Source organism: Jaculus jaculus, chromosome 6, assembly GCF_020740685.1.
Source record: "Jaculus jaculus isolate mJacJac1 chromosome 6, mJacJac1.mat.Y.cur, whole genome shotgun sequence".
NCBI lineage: Eukaryota > Metazoa > Chordata > Mammalia > Rodentia > Dipodidae > Jaculus > Jaculus jaculus.
Window position 1 is genome coordinate 30,597,915 of NC_059107.1, and position 23,716 is coordinate 30,621,630.

Here is a 23,716-nt window from a genome sequence, read left to right on the forward strand (position 1 = left end):
AGCCAAAATAAACAACCTTCCTCCCATCAGCTGTTTTTGATTAAGTGCTTGGCACCAGCAACAAGAAGGTAACCACAACCCCTGCATTCATGGGCTGGATGGGGCTTGTGTAACATAGGCTGGCCATGTTTACAAATAAATCACTTAAACTAAGACATGCCAACCTGTCTTTTCCTCTTCTCTCATTCACCTGACAGGTTCAGGTAACCAAATCACTTTCTCCTTTCTTTATTAAAATACTGAGTTTAGGGCTGGAGGGATGACTTAGAAGTTAAGGCACTTGTCTGCAAAGCCAAAGGACCCAGGTTCAATTTCCTAGGACCCACATAAGCCAGATGCATAAGGTGACCCATGAGTCTGGAGTTTGTTTGCAGTGGATGGAGGCCCTGATGTGCCCATTCCTCTCTCTCTCTTTTTCTCTTTCCCACCCTCTTTCTCTCTCTCTCTTTCTCTGTTAAATAAATAAATAAATAAATATTTTTAAATACTAAGCTTATTTCACAAGTATGTTTTTGTTTATTTTGCATGATTTCTCTCCCCACCATTTCCATGTCTGACCACTGTTATTATATATGACCTGTCATAGCTTTCCAAGTAAAGGGTGGAGTTTCATCTTTAAAAACTAAACAAGCAATGGGACTTAGACAACTGTTTTGAATCACCTTTGTCATGGTGTTTGCAAGTAAATTCCTTCCATTTTTAATATCAGAACTTCCTCTTAAGCATAGCATCAAAAACAAAACAAAACAAAAGCCCAGAGAGCCAGCAGCAAGCAGAAAGTCTGCCTAAACAAGGAAAGAAGGAAGAATCAATGTATGCATAAAAGGGTCATTTTGTGGGCTGGAGAGATGGCTTAGCAGTTAAGGCACATGCCTGTGAAGCCTAACGAGCTCCAGGTCCCAAGTAAGATAGATGGCGCATGCATCTGGAGTTCGTTTGCAGTGGCTAGAGGCCCTGGAATGCCATTCTCTCTCTCTCTCTCTCTCTCTCTCTCTCTTTCTCTCTCTTTTCTTCTCTCTGTCTCTAATAAATAAATTAAAATAGAATCTTTTTTTTAAAAAAAAGAATCATGTTGTTTTTCAGGAACAGGAAAACAAGAACATTGGATTATTTCTCTGTTTCTATAATCAGATACCTGAGACCCCTTCCTGTCACATTTAAGTCACTTAGTCCTCAAAATGCTAGCGGAAAGTGTCAATGGCAGCTTAAGTCTCTGGATTTCACCATGCACCAAATGTGAATTTCTTGCTTGGAATCAAGGTGAAATAAACCTTCCATTTTGTTCTATAAAAATCTCCCCTCCAAACATTAAGAACATGAATATGAATGCAGGCATGAATTAGCATTAGAACATGCTGGAAACGTAGACCCAAAAACAAAAGTGCTTTTGTTTCCCCCAGCGGCGTGTCTTTTAAGCTTTTCTGAGATTTATGATTAATGCGATGTAAGGAGGCTGAGGGTAAAAAGATGGCTTTCAACAAAGTTTTATTTGGGCCTTATAAAAGTGGATGAGCGCAGAAGGCACTGTGTCAGACAGCTGCACTGTCAAATGTCATTGGCTGCTATATGCAGGAAGCCTTAGGATTATTAGAGATTATTTTGCACCCAAAATGACTGATTATGGTGGTAGTGAAGAGAAACAAAGCTTGACCTTAAAGAACTAGAATGCTCCTTCCAGAAAGTAAATACAACGTCTCTGAAATTCCAAATTTTGTACCATATTTTCTATGGTTATCATACAATTCAAAACCAGCCCCCTAAACATCAATGCACCTCACTTTTGGTAGGGTTGACAGGTATAATAATGTGCATAATGTGTTGTCATTTTGGTTTTCTTTTTATATATGTGTGTGTGTGTGTGTGTGTGTGTTGTATATGTGTTTACATGATTGCACTGTGTGTAGGTACACGTGTTGGTGTAAGTGCATGTGTGTATGCATGCATGTAAAGGTCAAAGGTCAGCATTGGGTGCCTTGTTCAGTCACACTCCATCTTATTCTTCGAGACAAAGTCTCTCATTGATGCCAGGCGTGGTGGCACACACCTTTAATCCCAGCACTCGGGAGGCAGAGGTAGGAGGATCGCCATGAGTTCAAGGCCACCCTGAGACTACAGAGTTAATTCCAGGACAGCCTGGGCTAGAGTGAAACCCTACCTCGAAAAAAAAAAAAAAAAGAGTCTCTCATTGAGCCTAGAACTCATGAATTCAGCTAGACTAGCTATTGAGTGAGCCCCAGGGATTCCTCGTCTCAACCTCCCCAGTGCCCGGGTCTTATGTGGGTCCTGGGGATTTGAACTCAGTTTCTCAGATTTGCACAGAAAGCCCTTAAAAACATCTCCCCAGTCCCTGCTTGTGTTTTGTTTTCAGATTTGGGTTTGTGAGTTGTTGGGAATTGAACTTAGGACCTTTTGCGTGTTAGGCAAATTCCCTACCACTGAGCAACACCCCAACCCTTGAGTAGTTTTTTATGAATACTATTTTACTTTTTTTGTCTGTTTGGTTGGTTTTTTGGGTAGGGTCTCACGCCAACCCAGGCTAACCTGGAATTCACTACATAGTCTCAGCATGACCATGAACTCACAGTGATCCTCCTACCTCTGCCTTCCCAGTGCTGGGCTTGAAAGGTGTGCACCACTATGCCCTGCTAAGTATTTTACTTCTTTATAATTATATTTACTGTTGTTCTTTGTTACTTTGAATATCACTTCAGAATTTATGTCATATAGATATGTATTCATTTTTTTTGAGGCAAGCCCAACAGACTGCCTTTTTTTTAATGTGAGAGTGAGAGAGAGAATGTGAGAGAGAGATAATGGGTATGCCAGGGTCTCCAGTCACTACAATGGAACTCCAAATGCATGCGCCACCTTGTGTGCATGTGAGACCTTGGGTGCTTGTATTACTAAGCATCTGGCTTATGTGGGATCTGGAAAGTCAAACATGAGTCCTTAGGCTTTGTATGCAAGCACCTTAACTGCTAAGCCATCTCTCCAGCCCACATATATTCTTAAGAACATCACAATGATATCATTCCAGGTCTGTTTAAACATTGCTTTTGAAGAAACTTAAATAATATGAAATCAATATCATATATGTTCCATGTACTATTTTGATATTCTTTCTTCTTTTATGTAGATTCATATTTTCATTTGGTGCCATATTTCTACCATTAGAATGACCTTCAGGGCAGCTCTACTATATTAGACTCCTTACAGTCTTTTTTTTTTTTAATTTCTAAAAAGACTTTGTACTCATTTTTAGGAGGATATTATTGTTAGGTATAAAATTCTACACTGACGTTCTATGGCATATGAACCTGAACCTATCAATCACATCTGAATTCTAGACTGACAGACTTTTTTTTTCCTATTAACATTTTTTAAAATACCTTTTATATGGGCTGGGAAAATGGCTTAGCGGTTAAGGCGTTTGCCTGCCAAGCCTAAAGACTCCAGTTCAATTCCCCAGGACCCACATAAGCCAGATGCACAGGGGGCGCACATGTCTGGAGTTCATTTGCAGTGGCTGGAGGCCCTGACATGCCCATTTTATCTTTCTCTCTGTGTCTTCTTCTCTCTCTCTCTCAAATAAATAAAGAAATAAAATATTTAAACATAAAATAAAATTCCTTTTCTACAACTATTGAGATGATTGTGTGATTTTTGTCATTGGGCCCATTTATACGGTGTATTACATTTATTGACTTAAGTATTTAAAAGTATTTATTTATAGCCAGGCGTGGTGGCCCACGCCTTTAATCCCAGCACTTGGGAGGCAGAGGTAAGAGGATCACAGTGAGTTCCAGGCCACCCTGAGACTACGTAGTGTCATAGGTCAGCCTGGGCCAGAGTGAGACCTTACCTTGAAAAACCAAAACAAAATAATTTATTTATTTATTTCAGTGTCAGAGCACCAGGATCTCTTGCTTCTGAAAATGAATACCCATCCAACTTTACATAGGTGGCTGGAGAATTGAACCTACACCAACAGGCTTCACAAGCAAGCGTCTTTAACCACTGAGCCATCTCCTCAACCCCTCGATTTGAGCAGGTTGTACCATCCACTTGTCTCTGGAATAAGACTCCTTTGATTGTGGTGAATGATCTTTTTGGTATGATCCTGTATTCTATTTGCAAGTATTTTGTTGAGAATTTTTGCCTCTATGTTCAGAGAATAATTTGATCTATAGTTCTCTCCCTCTCTCTCTCTCTTTCCATCTCTCTATCTTATTTTGATATCATGGTATCATTGGCTTCATAAAAGGAGTGTGGTAGTGTTCCTTCCATTTCTGTTTTATGGGATAGTTTCCTTTCCTTGAGCAACTCCCTATGCTTCATCCCCTGAATTGTCCTTGAGTTATTTAGTGGGCACAGAATTTCTGGGTATCTTTTTATTTGTTTGTTTGTTTTGAGGCAGGGTCTCACTCTAGCCCAGGCTGACCTGGAACTCACTCTGTAGGCCCAGCTTGGCCTCATACTCACAGCCATCCTCTTACCTCAGCTTCTGAAGTGCTAAGATTAAAGGTGTGTGCTACCATGCTTGACTGAGCTTCTGTTATGTAAGATGAGGAGCTCTATATAGAATAGATGGTGGCCCACAATGTGAATGTGCTTCATACTGCTGAAACTGTGCATTTCAAGTGGTTAGCCATGGTAAATTTTTACAGTGAAAAGAAAAGAACATGTACCAACAGCTTCCAGAGTCATTTTCTGTCAGCCTTTACTGCTGAAGACCACAGGGTTTCCCTGATACTCTTATACGTCCTGGGACCAACTCTCCTTTCTTCTGTCCAGCCTGTGGATTACTCATTATCTGACAGTTAGGTCCACTTGTGGCTTGACTCATCCAGGGTCTGATGGTGTGTCATCCAGTGTGGGCTTTACCAAAAAAACATTAACTGAAATCATGGCCTTTTACAAAAAGCAGCTGAGGGCTGAAGAAATGGCTGGCTCAGAGATTAAAAACACTTGCTTGGGGCTGGAGAGATGGCTTAGCATTTAAGCGCTTGCCTGTGAAGCCTAAGGACCCCGGTTCGAGGCTCGGTTCCCCAGGTCCCACGTTAGCCAGATGCACAAGGGGGCGCACGTGTCTGGAGTTCGTTTGCAGAGGCTGGAAGCCCTGGCGCGTCCATTCTCTCTCTCTTCCTCTATCTGTCTTTCTCTCTGTGTCTGTCGCTCTCAAATAAATAAATAAAAAATTAAAAAAAAAAACAAAAAAACACTTGCTTGCAAGCCGTGAGGCAGAGGTAGGAAGATTACCATGAGTTCAAAGCCATCTTGAGACTGCATAGTGGATTCCAGGTAAGCTTGGGCTAGAGTGAAACCCTACCTCAAAATAAATAAATAAATAAATAATGGTGGTGCATGCCTTTAATCCCAGCACTCAGGAAGCAGAGGTAGGAAGGAGGATTGCCATGAGTTTGAGGCCACCCTAAGACTACATAGTGAATTCCAGGTTAGCCTGGGCTAAAGTGAGACTCTACCTCAAAAAACTAAAACCAAACCAAACCAAACAAACAAACAAACAAAAGACTTGCTTGTAAAGCCTGATGGCCTGAGTTTGATTCCCTAGTACCCACATAAAGCCACATGCACAATGTGGTGCATGCATCTGGAGTTTATTTGCAGAGGCAGGAAACCCTGGCTCTCTGTTTTTCTCAAACAAATAAAAATTTAAATTATAGCTGCCATTTTCTGTGGGTCCATTATGTGTTATCACCTGTGCCTGGCCCCTCACTCTAGGGTCATGCTATCTGTACAGGGCCTTCAGAATGAAGATTTCTCATATTTTTATGTTTTGATTTATCTCCTATATTGTTTCCCTCCTGCATGTCCCTAGATGACATGCACACATCACGGCTAATTAAAGCCACCAACCTCCACTGCTCTGGGGACTTTTGACCCTGACACAGTAGTCGACATCCATCCTATCTGGGAAGGAAGATTGTGTAGACATAATCTCTGGGATGGTAAATTCTGGTGTCCGTTGGGAATCTAATGAGAGACTCCTCTGGGATGGGTCTGTGAGGGTGCTTCCAGGATAGAGTAACTAAGCCAGGAAGTCCTTTCTCCAGTGTGGGTGGCCCTTCCAGTGGGAAATTGTATATAAGGAAGGTCTAGCTGAATGCAGAACTTTGCTTGTGTCTGACTGCCTATGGTACTTGCTGGTATGTGCTTTTTGCCTGGCTCCCCTTGCTGCTCACTGTGTGGGCATTTACCATTCACCTCTCCTCCAAGGACATTGGAACCCAGCTTGCATCCAGCCTCGTGGACTGGGAAGCTATCAGGTTCTCTGACTGTCCAGCCTGCAGACAGCTATTGTTGGACTGCCCAGTCTGTATCCTGTAAGCTGATCCAATAAATCCCCTTTTAACACTTATGCATTCTATCAATTCTGTTCCTCTTAGAGAGCCTGCCTGATACAATTTCCATTTGACTCAAGAAAAAGGGTGCCTCACAGAGGGGAAGGCATTGGTCCAAAATCAAAGAGTGAATATAACAGTCCTATACAGGCCTCTCTGACTCTAAAGACCATCTTGGTATTATGGAGAAAGGATAGCTGTATTATTCATCTTCTTTTGTTATTACAACATATCTAACACTGAGTTCTTATACACAAAAGAGATTTATTTAGCCACAGTTCTGGAGATTCAAGAGTACAATATCCAGGCTCTGGTGAAAATCTTAATAAATATTAAGTTCTTTGTATGCATCATGATGTGGCATAAGGTGTCAGGGTAGGAGAAAATGCAGGGAGACGGCTCATGTGGCAAGAGAGGAAATCAGAGAGATTCAAGCTTGCTCCTTTCTTTGCAACTCACTCTTATAGAAATGAACTGAGATTTCTTTTAAAAAATAATTTGCATTGTATTTTTATTTATTTATTTGAGAGAGAGAAAGAGAGGAGAAAGAGAATGGATGCACCAGGGCCTCCAGCCACTGCAAACAAACTCCAGATGCATGTGCCACTGTGTGCATCTGGCTTATGTGGGTCCTGGTGAATTGAACCTGAGTCCTTTGGCTTTACAGGCAAGTACCTTAAATACTAAGTCATCTATCTATCCAGCCCTGAACTGAGATTTCTTAAGCCCTATATTAATTTTTTCCAAGGATGATCCTATGGCCTCCCACTAGACTTCCACCTCTTAAAGATTCCACAACCTCAGCAGAGCCATACTGAAGACCACGCTTTCAGCACTCAAGCTATCACCATAGCAATGGTTCATGTTCCATCTAGGAAAGTAACTACTGTACCAAGCATAGGAGGTCAAAGGTAACTCTGTGAAACATGTTGGCTCGTTAAGACAAGGACCCCATTAGCATTATAAGAAAGCCAGAAGCTTTTTAACTACTTAAAAGTGTGAAAAAACTTCAATAATTGAACCCAAACCATCATTATATCAGCAGATGTCTTTTTTAAAAGCCAGATCTAACACTTAATTAAGAGTCTGAGATCCATTGCAGAGCAAGAAATCACGAAGTTAAATGAATTTGCAAATCAAAAAATTAATTAACTGGGTTAAGTGATATCAAACCAGCGCCAACCACCAAATGATGGGGTTTATGAGTCAAAGACAGAATAAAAATGTATCATATGTGCTGTAATGTGAGAAATGCCATGTTCTTGGTAATAGTTGTGAAAATGAAACACATCAAAAAAATAAAACCAGATAACCACACTAGAGCAACCAAGTGGGAAGGGAAATAGTATCATGTTAGTGCCCTCTGCAGACCAACTCTGATACAAGTTTTATCATCCTGGTATTTTTAAAAATTGTTTAGAGAGAGTGAGAAAGACAGAGAGAGAATTAACCAGGGCCTCATCCACTGCAATCGAACTCCAGATGCTTACGCCACCTAGTAGGCATGTGCAACCTTGCACTTGCCTCACCTTTGTGTGTATGGCTTATGGAGGATCTGGAGAGTTGAACATGGGTCCTTAGTCTTTGCAGGCAAGTGCCTTAACCACTAAGCGATCTCTCCAGCCCTATCACCCTGTTTTAAATAGGAAGAAACTAATATTTATAAATTTGCTTGAGATAACACATTAATAAGAGGCAGGGCTAAGGTTCACATCTAATCCTGTTTGATTACAAAACCTGGCTTTTTCTTTAAGTCTTTGCTAATGTGCACATATATACATTATTTCCTAGGAAATGTAGATATTTTTGTTGTTGTTTTTGTTTTGGTTTGGTTTTTGGGTTTTGTTTTTCAAGGTAGGCTCTCATTCTAGCCCAGGCTGACCTGGAATTCACTATGTAGTCTCAGGGTAGTCTTGAACTCATGGCTATCCTCCTACCTCTGCCTCCCAAGTGCTGGAATTAAAGGCATGCACCACCATGCCCATCTTATTAATGTAGATATTTACAACTTGTAATGGTAGTCATTGCTGTGGGGGAAAAAATAAAGACCAGGGATAGTGGTAGGTCTCATATGCTCTGATGAATAAAGCCCCACCCAAGCCTATTCAGGCAACCCTAATTAAACTCAGTCACACACGCGCGCACACACACACACACACACACACACACAGAGTGAGACACTGTGATGAAAATATATACATGTATAAATTTGTCAATAAAATATTAGAAATACATAAAGAAAAATAACTTGAGCAATATAATCTGGATGTTTAGGATTTTCATTAAAATGTTAATTCAGGGCTGGAAAAATGGTTTAGCAGTTGAGGCACTTGCCTGCAAAGCCTAAGGACTCAGGTTTGACTCCCCAGTACCCATGTAAGCCAGATGCACAAGGTAGCACATGCAGCTGGAGTTCGTTTGCAGTGGATAGAGGCCCTGGTGGACCCATTCTCTCTCTTTCTCTCTTTCTCTATTTATCTACTTCTCTCACAAATAAATAAATAATATTTTTAAAAAAGTTAATTCAAAAGGTAAACAGGGAGCTGGAGAGATGGCTCAGTGGTTGAGGCGCTTGCCTGTAAAGCCTAACAACCTGGATTCAGTTCCCCAGTGCCTACATAAAGCCAGATGCACAAAGTGGCACATGCATCTGGAGTTCATTTGCAGTGGCTAGAGGCCCTGGCACACACATTCATTCTCTCTCTTTTTCTGCTTGCAAATAAATAAATAATTTTTTAAAGAAGGTAAATAATTGTTCACTCTGATCTCCCACTATACTGAAAATGTAATATCATAATGCATTGATCAAGATCTTTGCTCAGCTCACTAAACTTTCACTATACTCAGAAATGTGCCCTATCTTCTAACTCCACAATGCATGACCCATATACCTCAACAAGGAGGGGCAAAGGGGTGGGAGTAAGTCACGGATGAGCCTAATAATGGTACCAAACTGACTGTATTTACTGAATACAAAACTAATTAATAAAAAAAAGAAATATGCCCTATCTTTACTGATTTAAGCATGGTTCTGCCTTGCCTTGGATCATAGTTCAAAGTCCACATTCAAATACAAAGGTTTCATAACCTTTGTCAATGCTAGCCCAGCAAGAATGTCCAGACATTCAGTTTCAATAACCATCCAAGATAACCTTTTAGTTTCTTTCAAAAAGTGGTGGAAGACCTATTGTTTCTTTTTAATGTCTTGTCTCATTCCTTCCTCCTTTCTCTTCCTCTTTTTCTTCCTCAAATTCTGCCATCCCTGTGAATCCAGAGTCAGTCCGGGTTAGAAACTTAATTCAAAGAAATACTCATAAGGGCCTAGAGAGATGGCTCAGCAGTTAAAAGGCACTTGCTTGCAAAGCCTGAAGGCCTGGGTTTGATCCCCCAGAGCCCACATAAAGTCAAATGCACAAAGTGGCACATGCACCTGGAGTTCATTAGCAGTGCAGAAGGCCCTGGCATACCCATATTCTCTCTCAATGTCTCACTCTTTCTCTCAAGTAAATAAAGTAAAATAATACTCATAGTATTTGAAAAAGAAAAGTGGGAGGGGATGCAGATTTATTATGCCCGCCCCCAAGAGATAGATCTAGTCTTGGGACTGTCTAGGCCCAGGTTTTGAGACATGTCTTTTGATCTCTGTCTCTCTCATACTTTTCTGCTCAACTTCATTTTTGCAGATAAGCAAAAGGGGTAACATGGCACTTCTGACTCTCATCCTCTCATCTTGGCATCACCAATCAGGGCTGATATATGGCAGAGGAACAGGGGAGAGTTAACATCTCTTTCCAAGTGTCTACAGACAAATTCGAGACAGGAGTTTGACCTAGTGTTGGTCATTTCCCTGTGTCTCAGGCTGGCTTGAGAGTATAAAATCCCATGATTGAGAATGTGACCCAGTCAAATGGAAGGAGAGAGGGAGGTGTGGCCCCCAGAAAAACTCAAATGCTGAAAAGCCAAAGACCACGCACAATAGGATTTAGGGAGGGTTCTCCAATTCTTCACTTCACAGTATTGCCTGGCAGTTCCTCCTATCATCAAAATTTATGGAGGGACCTGGTGCTGGAGAAATGGCTCAGCTGTTAAAGGCGCTTGCTTTCAAAGCCTGAAAGCATAGGTTCAATTCCCCAATATCCACATAAAGCCAGATGCGCAAAGTGGTGTGTGCATCTGGAGTTCATTTGCAGGGGCAGAAGACCCTGGTGCACGCCCATATTCATTCTCTCTCCCTCCCAATCTCTCTTTGAAAATAAATAAATAAAAATATTAATAATAAAAAACAGAGGGACCATATGGAAAAAGGAGAGTGTTCAGTAGGATAGGAATGGGGGAGGAGGCAAAATAGGGTAAGAGGACAGAAATGCAATCAAATTATAGTATGTTCATGTATCCAAATTCTCAATAATAATTGTTTTTTTTAAAAAATACCCATTTGAGCCAGGTGTGGTGGCACATGCCTTTAATCCCAGCACTCGGGAGGCAGAAGTAGGAGGATAGCCGTGAGTTCAAGGCCATCCTGAAATTCCATAGTGAATTCCAGGTCAGCCTGGGCTAGACTGAGACCCTACCTCGAAAAACCAATAAATAAATAAATATACCCATTTGAAATAGGATCTTTTCCCCCTTACTAGGTGCAAATTTGGGTACTCGTTTGATCAAATGATATAGCCAAAGTGAAGATGTGTCCATTTTAAGTCTTGGCCTCTGCACTTGATCTCCATTCTTTTCCTTTGTTCTGTGAATATGGCCGGGACAGCCTGCTGGGGCAAGGGAAGACTATGGGAGAGGGTGAAACCAGCAAAACGGACCCAGTGGAGACCTGCAGGGTCCACAGCCCACAGCCAGCCCGGGACACATGAGCGAGCTCTGCAGAGCCAGCTCAGTGCAGCAGGACTACCCAGGCAACTCAAAGACTCAGAAACAAAATAAACGTTCCTTGTTGCGTGCCCTGGGATTTTGTGGTCATGGCCTGTGGCTACTGTAGCAATACAAAACTTAACAGTTGTCCACTTCATGCTTTCGCTGCAGCCAAACTGGTCAGGCCTCTCTAGGCTGCGTCTCACATCCCACAGGAGACTGTGGCAAAGTTTACATGGAGTTGTTGCCACTTACCTCAAAGGCTTGCGTAAACTCTTTGAAGGGCCCTTTTTAGTTATAGTGTGTTTTTGTTTCTCCTTTTAAAATCTCTTTGATGGGCTGGAGAGATGGCTTAGCGGTTAAGCGCTTGCCTGTGAAGCCTAAGGACCCCGGTTCGAGGCTTGGTTCCCCAGGTCCCACGTTAGCCAGATGCACAAGGGGGCGCACGCGTCTGGAGTTCGTTTGCAGAGGCTGGAAGCCCTGGCTCGCCCATTCTCTCTCTCTCCCTCTATCTGTCTTTCTCTCTGTGTCTGTCTCTCTCAAATAAATAAATAAATAAATAAATTTTTTTTAAAAAAATCTCTTTGAGTCTGGCTTAGCAAGTGAAACATTCATAGAACTTCTAAAAACAAGGAACACTATCCAAACTATCTGTGAAACACTTCTTGAAGTTTTAGTTTTCACATTTGGATCATTAATCCACCAGCAGTTAATTAATTAATCAATCAATTTATGTACGTATCTATGTGTGTAGGGGATTGGGGAGTGGGTGGTATACCAGGGCCTCTGGCCACTGCAGACCAACACCAGACACTTGTGTCACCGTTTGCGCCCTGCTTGTGTGGGTGATAGGGGAATTAAACCCTGGCAGGTAGGCTCTGTAAGCAAGCACCCTTAACTGCTGAGCCATCTTCTCAGACCCTGCAATTGCATTGTCAAAGGTAGAAATTCAGTTGTTCACAGAATTAGTGAATTCATACTTAATCCTTTCCTGCTCTATGACGCCAGTTCATAGCCAATTTCTCCATGTGCGGGGGCCGTGTCTAGGGCAGAGTGGGGGGCGGAGGTGGGTAAGGCTTCACTGAAAGGGTGCAGTGGGCAAAAAACAGTCACAGAGGAATCAGCTGTGTGTGGCAGTGGGCTGTGGCAGTTGTTATAACTGGTCCCCTTCCAGTTACAAGCTCACCCTCTAATTCCCTCCATGCAAATGAGGACAGCCCCAGTTGGTCAATGTTTTGTAACAGACATTTTAGGGTTCCTTGCCAATACACCAATATGCTAATGCACGAATAAATTTAGAGTACCCTGGATTCTTGTCTTATGAATTAAAAGAACTAAAACCCATAGACCGGAGAGTAACGTTTAGAGAGACTTTATTAGATTAAGAGCAAGCGCAGAGAGCTCCTGCCTTGTGCGGGGCAGGAGGGGGTAGAGAGCCCATGCGGGAGGAAAGGGCAGGGGGTCTTCCCTCGACTGGGCCCAGCTGAGCCAAGATGAGGGAAACTTACCACAACCTCCAAGTTTAGGAGCCAGCCAAGAGGGAGGATTGTCCCCTGGCATGCATTTATTTATCGATAACCTTACTGCGGTAGGTTTCACCTTCCAGCTCAGGTGAGCCAAGACAGGATTAGCTTTAAATTCTAGTAAAGACCTCCCGCTCAGGAGGGGCTCAGGCTGTTTGTGGAAAAACAGATCTAGGGAACTCCTTTAGGCAACAGATAAGGAGAAGCCAGCTTCCTCTTGGATCTCTAGCAAAACCCAAGGACATTTCAGCTTTTTACTTTCAGGGGCCCAGTCACCCTAACTGCTTGACAAAGCAACCCGATTCCATCTCAGTTTGACACTGGAGGAAGACTACATTTTCATGGTCCAGGGGCCGTGAATTGGACTGGCAGACTCAGTCATGCCATCTCCACCCCCTAAAAGGAGCACTGTTTATTTATGTCTCTGTGTATGTGTGTTTATGTGTGTGTCTTAATGTTTGCATGTGTGCAGGTCACATACACACACGTGTGCACTGCATGTAGAGACCAGAAGTCAATGTCAGGTGTCTTTCTTCCTTTTTTTTTTTTTTTTATAGTTTTTCAAGGTAGGGTTGCACTCTGGTCCAGGCTGGCCTGGAATTCACCATGTACTCTCAGGGTGGCCTCGAACTCACAGCGATCCTCCTACCTCTGCCTCCCTAGTGCTGGGATTAAAGGTGAGCACCACCATGCCTGGTTTCTGTCTTTCTTAATCTAGTCACTTTACTTTTCCAGAGAGAATCACTCACTGAACCGGGAGCTGAGAGCTCACGAATTCACTTGCCTGGCAAGTTCTTTACTTGCAAAGCCACCTCCCAAGCACAAGGGATTTCTTTTTAGGGTGTTACTAAAGATCAGGCCCGTGTTGTGCAAAGTCCCTGAGAGGACCCTGCTCCCATTTTGGCCTCTCCATTGTGGCCTTCTCTCCACAGTGTCAGTTTGGCTAAGGGAAGCTCTTTGTTGACCCTGAAACAAACATACTGCCTATGTCATTAAAGAGGGAGCCAGGTAGCTTTGTTAGGCAGTTAGGGTGACTGGGCCTCTGAAAGTAAAGGCATTAAATTCTTCCCTCAGATCAAAAGATGATCTGACTCCTTATCTCTTGCCTAAAGGAATTCCCAAGATCTGTTTTCCCACAAACAACCTGAGCCCCTCCTGAAAGCAAGATCCCCTTTCCTAGTACCTAAATCTAACCCTGACATTGTGGGTGTTCAAGTTCAGCCCCCAGAGCTTGGTTGGAGTCATGGCTCACCTCTTCCTGAGCCAGCTCCTAGCCCAGACCAATCACCCCTCGCTCTGGCTCGCCTGAGCTGGATGGTGAACCCCCACCCCACCCCCACACACAAGAAGGTTATAAGTAGATGCATGACAGGGAACAAGCCTGACCCACTCCTGAACCTCCATGTTCGAGTGAGCTGCCCCTCATTTTGGCCCTCCACAGGGGCTCTCTATTCCCTCATGCCCTCCACATGACAGAAGCTCTTTGTACTTTCTTTTTTTTTTTTTTTTTTACCTTTGTAACTCCCTTCTCGTGTTTCTTCCAGGCCCACCACATGGACTCTCAGACCACACGGGTGTATTCAGTTTCCTTGCCTCAGTTCTATACTTCCCTTAATAAATGTAGTAATTTAATAATTATCCTTCTCAGTTTGGTTTGTCCAATTCTTTGGTTAAATGCAAACATGAACTCAGAGTTCGGGGTTGGAGGTCTCTTTCCTGAAACCCAAGAATATCCTGTGTCACCATTTTTTTTTTTTTTTTTCCCGAGGTGGGGTTTCACTGTAGCTCAGGCTGACCTGGAATTCTCAGGGTGGCCTCGAACTCACGGTGATCCTCCTACCTCTGCCTCCCGAGTGCACCACCATGCCCGGCCATATCACCACATTTTGTAACCATGGGATATATCACTCTATCTTGCTGTTCCCTTCAAACATGTACTGTTTATTTCAGGCTCGTTTTTTTTTTCCCCATATACATTTTACAGTCAAGTTAGAGGCATCTGCACACACTCAGACACAGCATATGGTCCAAATTCTGTTTAGAATTGCATTACGTCTCTAGTTTGTGTCAGGAAAGTTGAAGAGAGAGACGACAGACTTGAACCGTGGCAGAAGGAAGCCGTTTATTGCAGACACAATAATCCGTGAGGGACAGAGGCCTCTGTGCCCGCTAGAAGCTCTCTGCATCTCACCAGAGCTGAAGTGGAGCTTATAACAGTACTGATCACAGGGGAGCAGGTGTGACTGGGAGTCTGGCAGGTTATTGAAGCTATTTTCCTGGAAGTGATTTGGGGAGTATGGTTTCTGAGGTGTAATGCCCCAGAAGTTTCAAGGCTGTTAGGGGTTGTTCATGGGTCAGGATATGAATTATTTCTCTGTGATTTATGGATGCCTAAGTCAATGTTTGTTCATGGGTCATGAATTCAAAGAGACCCTGTGTTTCTTTTCTGGGCCCTACGAGAGTCCTTCAGTTTATTTGGCAGATAATTTACGTCTTTAAAAATGAGGGACTAGGGCAGGAGAGATGGCTTAGCGGTTAAGCCCTTGCCTGTGAAGCCTAAGGACCCCAGTTGGAGGCTTGATTCTCCAGGACCCACATTAGCCAGATGCACAAGGAGGCACACGCATCTGGAGTTCATTTGCAGTGGCCCGAGGCCCTGGCAAGCTCATTCTCTCACTATCTGCCTCTTTCTCTCTCTCTCTGTCCGTCGCTTTCAAATAAATAAAAATAAACAAAAAAATTAAAAATGAGGGACTGAAGAGATGGCTGAGGTGTTAATGGCACTTGCTTGCAAAGCCTGATGGCCTGGGTTTGATTACCCGCTAAAACCAGATGCAGAGAGTGGGGCAGGCATCTAGAGTTCCTTTGCAGCGGCAGGAGGCCTTGACATGCCCATCCTCTTCCTGTCTACCTCTTTGTCTTTCTCTAATAAATATTTACTACTAAAAATGGGACATTTCTATCTGAGCACATATTGTAATTCGCCATTTATCACATTTCTCTTGCCTTCAAAATACATCCAGGATGCCAAATACTCTGCTAGCTGCACCAGCCTGGTTCAAGTCCCCAGCGCTGTCGCGGCTAAGTTTAGTGGTCTCCAGAAAAGATCTTTTTTATTGTCTGCGTCTGCACGATGGCCAGCTCTGCACACAGCAGCCAGTGACTCTTGAAAAGTCATAAACGAGGCTGTGGCTCTTGCACCAAGTAAAATTTCCTCGCAGCAGTGTGTATTGCCAAGTGCTGTACTTTGAGAAACAGTGGCCTGAAGGAATCAGCGAGGGGAAGGATTGGATCCGCCTCTCTGGAAGGCCCTGGGGATAAAGCAATGCTTGTTGTGCAATGGTGGTGATGGTGTGTGTGTTGGGGGGAGGGGGGGGGGGGGTGGTTACTCATTCCCACAGGGAAACCAAAATGGGAAACTGGCATTGGCCCCGAGCCCCACAGCGCCTCGAGGATGAACTTGGGAGCTCACGGTGGAGCCAGGCCAGGAGCCTGGAAGCAAAAGCGCCGGGCACGCGGGTCCAGCTTGGACCCGGAGCCGAGCGGGTCCGCCCAGCGTAGCAGAGGCAGCGCGCGTCGGGAGCGCGCGCTTCGGGGGCCGCGCATCGGGGCCGCGCATCGGGGCCGCGCGCCGGGGCGGAGGCGAGCTGGGCCGCGGCGCTTCCGGTAGCTGCAGAGCGAGCGGGACTTGCGGGCGGCGCCGGCGGTCGCGGGCAGCGGTGAGTGGCGCGAAGCGCGCGGATGCTGGGCGGAGGCGCGCGCGGGGAGCCCGGGCTGGCTGCGGGGAGGGATCCGGGCCTCAGGCTGGGAATCCCAATACCCCTCGGGGACCCCGGCTGTGCCGATCCCCCCCTTATCTCAGCTTCCTGAGACCCGGCGCCCAGCTCTGGCCCGGAGGCTGGAGTGGGATTCACCCCCCACCCCGCGCGCGCGCGCGCGCACACACACACACACACACACACACACACACACACACACACACACGTCCTCCAGTGGGAGGGGGCATCCGTCCACGCCTCTGCGCACCCTGCCACGCTGTCCCCAGCGATCGAGTGACAATTTGCTGAGTGGAGGCACCCAAGATGGCTGCCACGGGGACAGGCCACCACGAGGGTGGCGCGAGCCATGGCTAGGGGACCAGGTGCCCCTGACCCCTGGGCGTCGGGCCTCCTAGCTTCTGACCTCTTCCCCTGGCGCTGTGTGGGACCCGGACGTGAGACGAGGGCCACTTGGCCTCTGCCCAGGAGCTCTTAAGCCAAGGAAGGGAACCGGTGTGCTGGAGGAAGCAAACCCTTGGAACTGTGCTGGTCCTACACCCTCACAAGTCCCCAGGCTCCCCCAGAGCGGCTAGTGACCACGATATCTATTAAGAACGCGCCTGCTAACTTCGCTTCCATCTTCTTTCTGCCCTACCAGCTGCTTACTGTTTGTCCCCATAATCCAGATTGGAAAACTGAGGCTCAGGTTGAGTAACCTGCCCAAAGTCACAAGTGAGGATCGGGTTTAAATACTATCTCCCCAAAGATGCCTTCCACTGGTGTAGTATCTCACATTGCCTCCCCACATCTTTATAACATTACCCCGTGTCCTTCTCTTCTTTAAGAGCACCAGTCCTTGGTTTGGCTTGTTTCATTCCCTTGTTGTATACAGGCCCCATGCTTATCTTTAACACACACACACACAGTGATGGCTTCCACCAAGCAGGCCCAGGGTGTTGAGTGTTGAGATTTGTATAGAAAGGCCCATCTTGGCAGCTGGACTTGAGTTTGAGGACTTAGCCAGAGTGTTCTCTGTGCCCTCCTTACAGCCTTGGATGCCTCTAGATCCTCTCTTTTCTGTCAGTTACTAGTTCACTTGAGTTTCTCTCATGTCCCGGGTTGGGGCAAGGGCAGTATGCAGGTAAACATGGGGACTCTGTAGCTCTTACAGTCTCTCTATGAGACAGAACAGACTGGAGGACACATGGCTAGTCCCCAAAGACGTTTTGGGAGCTCTAGCAGGCCCATTCTGCACTTAGGACTGCAGATGCTCCACTTGGCAAAACTAAAATGTTTTGAAGAGTATCAGTTTCTGTCCAGTTATGATATCAAACTGCTCCTACTGTGTGTTCGGGGCTAGATGGATGGTGCGGACTTTTAGCCTGTGTGGGTGTCTGTGGAAGGGACACTAGTGGTTGAAACTGTCAGGAGAGGAGCTGGTCTGGCAAGGAACTGCTACAGCTTAGAAGTTCTTTAAGTTCTTTGTAAAAGTTTTGTGGAACCCCATGGGATGTGCATAGCAAGGGGGTGCCTGGGAAGGAACATATTCCTTTCCCCTCCTTATGGCAAACAAAGGCAAGAGGACAACCAGGCAGCAGTGACCCCAAAGACAGACCCACCTTCCGGCTTTATTGCCATCTGGTGCCCTAGAATGAAAGAGGGCATCTGTCTCTATCCCACTATGCAGAGGTGGTAAGACTATTTAGCTCTTTTGAATCATGGGTAGTGCCAATTTGTGGTTTGAGGTTCAAGGTAAATCTATAATAGCAAGGCTGCTTTTTTTTTTCACTTTTTTTCTTTAACTTTTTTTTGTTGTTGTTTTTGGTTTTTCTAGGTAGGGTCTCACTCTAGCCCAGGCTGATCTAGAATTCACTATGGAGTCTCAGGGTGGCTTCGAACTCATGGACCCCTTTCATTGGGATTATCTGTGATCGTTGTGTGTTTGTGAATGCACCAGGCAGTCTCTGTGGAGGACAGGGGACAATACATCATCCCAGCCTATGAATCTTACATTCTTCCCGCCTACTCTTCCACAATGTTTCCTGAGTCTTTGCAGGACATTGTTTTACGTCTCTTTGACTGCTGAGCTCTAACTTTATGTTTGGATGAGTTTGAGTCTCGGCATCTACCACCATCTCCACAGAGGAGGCTCTTGGGTTACCAGTGAGAGCAGCACTCATATTTAATCTGCTATGTCCTCTGTAATGCCCCCTGGGCCCTGGCAGGTGTGATAGAGGTGACTTGCCTTTGGTTAGGCAATTGGTTTCTCTCCTATGGCACTGATGGGTCTTGGGTCTCCTGGTACTCGCTGCCATTGCTGAATATAATTCCATTGTGCATAGGTACTACATCATTGCCCATTGTTTGTTTTTAAAGCCGACCTTTTTCCTTAGAAAGTAAAAATTCACTCTCGTTCTTCTACAAACATAACGACTGCATATCATACATTAAGTATGTATGTCAGAACTGTAAGTGTGCAAAGTTCAAACTAGTTGATTGCTATTATTTGGTAAGTTAATTTCATGGACTTTGGTAGAATAATCTGTGGGTTGATTCTTTTAAGTGGCCTGGATGGTAAATCATTTGATGGATTGTTTCCAGAATATTATAATTTGGTAATATTTGATTGTTTTTTTATGTTTATTTATTTATTTGAAAGTGACAGACAGAGAAAGAGGCAGAGAAAGAGAGTGAGAGAGAATGGGCATGCCAGGGCCTCCAGCCACTGCAAATGAACTCCAGACGCATGTGGGTCCTGGGGAATCGAGTCTCGAACCGGGGTCCTTAGCTTCACAGGCAAGCACTTAACTGCTAAGCCATCTCTCTAGCCCAAATATTTGATTGTTTTTACAGGCTGATGCTACCATCTCAAGTAGAAATAGATTATTTAAAATGTTCATTTATTTGTAAAAAGAGAGACCTAGAGAGGAGAGAGAACGAGAATGGGTGTGCCAGGATCTCCAGCCACTGCAAATGAACTTCACATGCATGCACCACTTTGTGCATCTGGCTTTATGTGGGTACTGGGGAATTGAACCCAGGTCATTAGGCTTTGCAGGCAAAATGCCTTAATCGCTGAACCTTCTCGCCAGCCCCTAAATAGATTTTTTATATTTTAAAATATTTACTTATTTTTATTTATTTATTTATTTTTGCTTAGTTTTGTTTTTGGTTTTTCAAGGTAGGGTCTTGCTGTAGCTCAAGCTGGCCTGGAACTCACTCAGGGTGGCCTCGAACTCATGGTGATCCTCCCACCTCTGCCTCCCAAGTGCTGGGAGGAGGCATGCCTGGATCTCTGGCCACTGCAAATGAATGCCCATCTGGTTTGCGAAGGGGGCTGGGGAACTGAACCTGGGCCCATAGGCTGTGCAAGCAAGCGCCTTTAACCACTGAGCCATCACCCTAGGCCCCAGAAGTCAATAGATTTAATAAGAGCTTCAAGTTGTGCTAAGAACTCATGCTCAGAGTTGGTCTTGGGTACTAGAGTATAAACCAATGCGTTGTCACCTGCGAGTTAATGGTGGGTGAAATCTTCATGAGGTATGGGATCAGAGTTAGCAGGCCACCCATGTCAATGCAATACTGTCTGTAGAAAATGGAATCCAATGCTCGGTGGGCTTGCCCTTTAAACCAGTCTAACTGTTTACAGAGTCCGACTTTCTTAACTGAGGTTGAATTTCCCGCATGACCTCGCCCATAGGCAGGGATGCTGGATGCACATGGCTGGCTAAAAGCCAAACCGAAATTAGCAAATGGCTTTTTAGGATCTTTGATTTAATGCGATTGTCCCTTTTAGACATATCATCGGACGGAATTGTCCAAGCTGTGTCAGCTTGAACAGGACACTTGTGGAATTCTCTGAGTAATTGTACTAAGCATGGTCAGTAGTGTGCAAGGTTACAAGGAGGAGGTAGCGTCTACTGTTGCACGGAGAGCCCAGCGTCTGGACCCCCGGAGCCCTCACCTGTGCCTCCGGTGCCTGCCTGGCCCCCAGTGCGCCAACCGAGCAGCGCACCCCACTTCACACCCCCACAGTGCCAGCATGCAACCGCTGGACTATGCCCTGGCCTGACACTTATCTCCTTCCAAATACAGTCGTTTTTAACCAACATGTTTCCAGTTTGATATTGTCATTGCTATTGTTAATCGTTAGCCAAGGTTAAAGGCCTTTTTAATCATTCCCTGAGAAAGTGTTTTCCCTGCTAACTTATGTTCTATGAAAGGCTGGAAATTTCTTTTTTCAGACCGGGAATTCAACAGTTTCTTGGCATATGTCTAAAAGTTTTTATTTATTTATTTATTTGAGAGTGGCAGAGACAGAGCGAGAGAGAGAGAAAGAGGCAGCTAGAGAGAGAGGGAGAATGGGCGCGCCAGGGCTTCCAGCCGCTGCAAACGAACTCCAGACGCGTGCGCCCCCTTGTGCATCTGGCTTACGTGGGACCTGGAGAATCCGAGCCTCGAGCCGGGGTCCTTAGGCTTCACAGGCAAGTGCTTAACCACTAAGCCATCTCTCCAGCCCTAAAAGTTTTTGAGATACAGTTACATTGGGGTGAAAAAAATCTTTTTCTTAGTCATTGCCAACTTTCTTTAGGAAGCTTAGGGCAGCACACTCTTTTCTCCCCTCTTCAACTGCAGTGGAGATAGAGCCGTTGCCTTCCAGGAACGGCTTGTTCATGGGGGTCTCTGTCTTGGTGCTTGCAATTTACTAATAAAATCTCCGTGTATACCCTCGCTTGGTGATCCTGCGAACTCTGTGAACCAACTCATCTCCATTTTATTCTTGAGAGAATTGAGACTTGAGGTTAAAAGTAATTCCCCCGGTGACATGTCCACAAAGGGAGGATCTAGTGTCAAGACTCATCCGAACCCAAATTGGTCTTTTCCTTTTGGTCCAGTTCCCATGCCATAGGTTGTCAGGACTGATCGATCCTCAGTATGCGTCACAGAGTGGGGAACCTCCCTGGACAGCTAAGACAAATAAGCCCAGTAACAGAGATATGTGACAGGTCAGTGCAGTGGAGCATCAAACTATGCATGCCCCCTTCGCAAGAGCATCAGAATCTTAAGCCGTTTGGTTTTATTTCCATTTACATTCTTTTCAGTAATGTTTCCCAACCTCATCTGGCCATAGAATATTCCCTTGTGTCTCTTTCAATATTGAATTTTCAGACAAGGTTTTCCCCAGTCACAGGCACTTCTCAAGGGAGCAGAGGTCCTGATGCCAAGTAATTTAGATTCAATTTGTTGTTGTTTTTACTTTTCAAGGTAGGGTCTCTCTAGCCCAGGCTGACCTGGAATTCACTATGTAGTCTCAGGATGTCCTTGAACTCATGGTGATCCTCCTACCTGTGCCTCCTAATCCTCCTATCTCTGCTTCCCTACTGGTGGGATTAAAGGTGTGCACCACCACATTTTTTTTGTTGTTGTTGAGATTGATGAAAGTTACTTATTTCTTGCACATAAATGCAAGTATGATGCCAGCAGTATTTGTTTGGAATATATAATTATAATAAATATAATGGATTTGTTTTATTTATCCTAAGCATTGCTTTTATTTCATATATTTTAAAAATTTTACATTTAACAGGTTCTGTTCTTTCAGCCCCTCCTCTGCCACCCTGGGGGGGGGCCCTCCCCAATGGTATCATAGTATCCACGGTGGTGTCATAAAGGCCTCACTTAGTCCCTGTGGGGTAGCAGGGGATTCCTACCTACTCTGTGGCTCTGACAGTCTTCCCACCTCCTCTTCTGTAGCATTCCCTGAGCCATGGCAAGCCTGTTGGCAGTCTGATTTAGTGTTGAGTTCTCTGTAGCCTCTGGATATCTGCTTTGATGGGTTTTGATTGACCACATTGTTAATCAACGTCACCCTGGAGCTGGTTGTCAGGCTAGCAGTGTGAGCAGTACTTGTGTTGCCACTTCCTTTGCACACTCCCTGTGCCCCAGCAGAAGTGGTAGGGGTGACACATCTCACGGTGGGCAGTCGGCTATCTTTTCTTGTCATGTTGATGGACATTGGCTCTCCTCTGTTTTCTATGCCATCTGTAAGACAAAACAGATTCTCCAACCAAGAGTGAGAGTAGCTTAGCTTAAAGGGGGAATGCAAAGCTATTTGACAGGTATATATTTTTTTTTAGTATGCAAGCCCCCTCTTCTTCTCCAGAGAGCAGTGGGGGCTTCTCTCTGATGTCCAAGGTTCTTGACTATGGGTTTATGGCTTGGTTTCCAGTACCAGATATGCGATCTCTCCCAGTGAGTGGACTTCATGTTCAATCAGAGAACAGCTGGTTACCTGCCAAGGTTGTGTGCCACTATTGCACAAGTGTGTACTTTTTGTCTGGTTGGTTGATTTCATAGTCTGCAGGGTCTCCTGCTTATTCATGCAGTTAGTGACCATTGTCCTCCAGCAGCTCCCGTGGGGCTTTCCAGCTCTATCAGGACTAGCCAGCAGGGAGCTAGTTTCCCTTTTGGTTCTAGCATGGTGTTTGAATATCCTGTGACTGCAGCCTGTGGCGTCTTCAGCAATAGGGTCTTACCTTTTAGCTCTGGCAGGTAATCAAGTGTTTTCGCCATGGACTACATTGTTTGGGGGACCTCATGGATATCCCTGGCCAGTAGATCGCTGTGGAGGGCCACTCAATTCTGGACCCTGGGGATTTACCAGCCAAGTCCATGGTTTTAAGGTTCAGCTTTTTCCACCTTCTGTCCAGGCTGTCCTCCCTCCCCCTTTAATACCACAATACTTTTGAGCACTGCCAGTTCTGAGCAAGTTAATGAACTGCTTTGCTGTGCCAAATGGGGGTGATGATGGCTAGAAGGTTTAGATCAGTGCTATGAAGAACGCTTCTAGAGTAAGTAAGCAATTAGTATATATTAGTGGTTATTAATAGATAATGTCCTATCTGTGTTGATAAAGATTTTTTCCAAAGCTAAGCAGTTGCATCATGTGTTCAGAGTCTCCAAGTGGTTGGGGGAGTCAGGATTTGAGTTCAGATCGGGGACACCTACAAGCATAGGTTTTTACCCTCAGCCCAACAATAGCTCTTACACACAGCCCACCCTCCTCCATCCAGGGTATCTAAGCCAACACAACAGCTAGTAGAGGTTAGGAATGTGTGGCTTGTAGCCAGAATTACAAGTTCATTCAATTGCTAACTCACTGCTTAAGTAAACTAATTTGAATAGTGCTACATTGGGACAGGCTGTTCACCCA

The 23,716-nt window shown here is 44.9% G+C and overlaps 1 protein-coding gene across 1 annotated transcript in view; it reads left to right on the top strand.

Annotated features, from left to right (window-relative positions):
- Nucleotides 1–16,380: 16,380 nt before the first annotated feature.
- The window catches only part of Sfxn1 (sideroflexin 1), a 50,218-nt gene continuing 42,882 nt past the window's right edge, over nucleotides 16,381–23,716 (top strand). Inside the window, exon 1 of the mRNA XM_045152638.1 lies at nucleotides 16,381–16,464. The gene's annotated coding sequence lies outside the window, so the exon portion shown is untranslated. The remainder of the gene's footprint in view (nucleotides 16,465–23,716) is intronic.